The sequence below is a fragment of the Protobothrops mucrosquamatus genome, unplaced genomic scaffold (assembly GCF_001527695.2).
Source record: "Protobothrops mucrosquamatus isolate PMUCROS unplaced genomic scaffold, P.Mucros_1.0 scaffold578, whole genome shotgun sequence".
Lineage (NCBI taxonomy): Eukaryota > Metazoa > Chordata > Lepidosauria > Squamata > Viperidae > Protobothrops > Protobothrops mucrosquamatus.
In genome coordinates this window covers 435870-439254 of record NW_015386879.1, presented here as the reverse complement: position 1 = coordinate 439254, position 3385 = coordinate 435870, and the positions used below count along the sequence as shown (strand labels likewise).

The 3385-nt window shown below is 39.3% G+C and overlaps 1 protein-coding gene across 1 annotated transcript in view; it reads right to left on the bottom strand.

The window, feature by feature from the left end:
* TENM1 (teneurin transmembrane protein 1) overlaps positions 1 to 3385 on the bottom strand; it is a 238034-nt gene that overhangs the window by 114619 nt on the left and 120030 nt on the right. The gene's annotated exons all lie outside the window — the stretch shown is intronic.

The window sequence follows — 3385 nt, the reverse complement described above, 5'->3', positions numbered from 1 at the left end:
GAAAGAAAGAAAGAAAGAAAGAAAGAAAGAAAGAAAGAAAGAAAGAAAGAAGAGGGAGGGAAGAAAGAAAGAGAGAGAGAGAGAGAGAGGGACAGAGAGAGAGAGGAAGAGATATTCAGTTTATTAATTTATGCCCACCTTCATTACCCCCCAGAATAAGATAGCAGAAAGCTTTGAAGAAGTCAATTATCCCATCCCTCTGTTTATAAGAAATTGAAATTCTAAGTATGCTAATTTCACCTTAAACTAAATGTGTAATTAGTTTCCTCATTTTCATTTGGAGCTCAGCCAATGCTGGATGATGAATTTTATTCAGCAGTTAGCGGGAATGCCTGCTATTCAAAGGACAATGGCTTTGGGAGAGAAAGACTGCACAGAAAGTAAAAACGAAAAGAGACGCATCGCTCCTCAATTTTGCATCATTAAAATCTGGCGCTTCTCCTGCACAGGAGATGAGTTCTACCTAGGGTGAGCCCAGCACAGAGCATGAAATCAATTATTCTGATAGACAAATCACAATTTTTGCACAAATCCATTCAAGGGCACAATCATAACAAATGCAACCATTCCTAATTAAATAATCCATGGTTTAATATAATGTGCGAACATAGCCCTAGAGAAGCATACAGAGGAGAGTCTTGGAGTATACTGTCAGAATGAAGAAACGTAAAAAAAAGGAAAGGAGTCATACTATATTTTCTCAACACGCTGAGAGTGTATGTTTATGAAAATTATTCCCATTATTTCTAGCTTTCCAGGTGCCGTCCTCTTTTGTGCTGATACCGGTACATCAATAGCTACAATTCCTTAGTGAATAGGAGTCAACTGGGTATAAGTTGCACCAACAGGCTGAGGGAACAGCTTTTATCCATGGGCCATCAGGCTTCTGAATGGGACATAACTTTATAACTTTATGCATGACAGACTCGTGAGGCCGGCGTGATGTGCAATTAGTTCACAGGGTGAAATAAGTTGGGGGTTTGTAGTTACCGTGAGTTTGTGGTGAGGGGGGGCACAGAGGGAGGCTCAGCCAATTTCACTGTATACATGTTATACTTTGATAATAAAGGGTTTATTATTATTATTATTATTATTATTATTATTATTATTATTATTATTATTATTATTATTGTTGTTGTTGTTGTTGTTGTTGTTGTTGTTGTTATGAAGACGTTCTGGCAGGTGCTTCGCCATAATGCAATTTTCTTCCACCTTATATTCCAGGCCCACCTTCATAGCTCAAATTCAGATTGATCTATTTTATTGCACTTTATTTATGCAATTTACATGGTCACCCATCTCTGGACTCTGGGTAGCAGTCCAGAAAAAGGGCTAAAATTGCTTCAATAAGTGGCCAGGCTAAATAATAGCAAAGTGATTCCTGTGAAACCAACAACTAGTGGACAGATGAAGCACTGTTGTGTTTTTAAAATGCGTAAGTAATACTCTCTGGAGCTACAGGTGATAGCTGGAATTCACAATGTGAGTGGCGGGTATTTCATAGAATAGCTGATATAAAAGAAGATACAGTTGCTATACTGGATATGAATAGTCATAACTTATCCCTCACACATATTTTCTAAAATGAGTACTGAGGTTGCCCCTACCACCTTTGTTTATCTTTTGTCTTTTTAAATAAGTCATGCAATGTAGGAGAAGGAGTGGCAGAACCTGAGGGTGGAGTCAAAAAAGGGATCAACCTAGAATCCCTACGTAGCCACAAGCGAACTAAGTCCAATCCCCCTTGAATCCCATTGACCCTTATCTAAGGCCAAGCAGGTGCTAAGCAGGTGTTAGTTGAGAAGAATCCCATGCATAAGCATGATTAGCAATAAATCAGTTTAATTGGACCTGCACAGGTGGACCTGAGCTTTTGCTCCTGATACTTAAACATATTTCCAAAACGAGGCATGAGCTTCCAACTCCCAGCCGTTTTTATTTTCCTACATTGCCTATGAAATCTCATGTAAAATCTGGGGAAAAAAGATGATTTATGAAATGGTACATGGGAATGAACTCTGGAAAAAAGCCAGAGCCAGGAGAACAGTTGGATAAGAGGCACCTGAGCTGTAGGAGGAATGGACATCTCAGAAACATCCCTAGTTTCTTGAACTGTAAAGCTGAAGGGGGAGAGATGTACTTTAGACTGGCAAGATTCTGTTAATGCAACTTTACAATAAGGTAGAATTAACTGCTACCCAGTTATGTAATTATCATCATTAGTCTCATGAGGTAAGCTAGGTACTTATTGGGCAGGGCATAAATCTAACATGTAAATAAATATATTTGATTTAAATGCAATTCAACCAAAAATGAAATAATTGCAATTTATACAATTACTCTACATGTTTTTTTTTAAAAATTCCTATTTGCCTTGTTAAAAAAGGTGGTAAGCTATTCTAGGGGATTAGAAGCAACTCTGGAGAATAAAATAGTCAGAATTAATACAGGATTAGGGAGCCTTTTTTTAAAAGGCACGCAGACAAAAACCTTGTGTATCGTTTCTTCAGCAAATTAACACAGCGCTGGAAAGCTGATGAATTCAAAATTTCCAATATTAATCTTGCATTATTTCAAACACATTGACATGTGACAAAGCCACCAATCCATTCCTGGTAATTCCCAGGAGACTGGCTGCTCCTTCTCTAAATATCCCCGTGGCATTCCTCTGAATAAATAGGAAGCAGGGAGAAAGAAGCAATTTGCACAAACGATTTCCCCAGAATGGCTAAACAGAAACGAAATGGATGCAAAAACGTCTCCTGGTCTGAAGCATCACAGTGCTGCAAAGGCTGTTTGCTGTAAAATTAGAAAGGCAGAATGATGCTTTTTGCATTGCTGTATGATACCCTACAGTGTAATGGAACGCACGGATAACCTTGAAGACAGGGGACAGGAGATGCTGCCTAGGAAACCATCAGATAAGAGAAGCAGGAGACCACAGACACGTAACAGTCAGAGAAAGATACTTAGGAGGCATCTGCCCTCGTGGATCAAGCATCTAAAAGTGGAGATGGGAAGTTTGTGTCTTCAGATTTGCAAGATTCTGTTAATGTAGCCCGGAAGAGAAGGAGCCTGGGAGCGGAGTCAAGAGAGGAATCAGCCTGGAATCTCTACGTTCCCACTAGGGATCTAAGTCCAACCCCTCTTGAATTCTGTTAGTCCTTATCTGGAGCCAAAATACTGCTGACCATTAGTTGACTAGATTCCTGTGCATAGGAATGAGCAATGCATCAGTTTAATTGGAACTTAATGTGTGGCCTTGATTTTGCGTACCCAACAAGCCTTACATAGACATAGCTCAGCCAGTTGTGCTTCCAGCCTGGATTATCTGGGAATGGTTAACACAGTAAACACATTTTCTTGGATAAAAATAACGGACAAA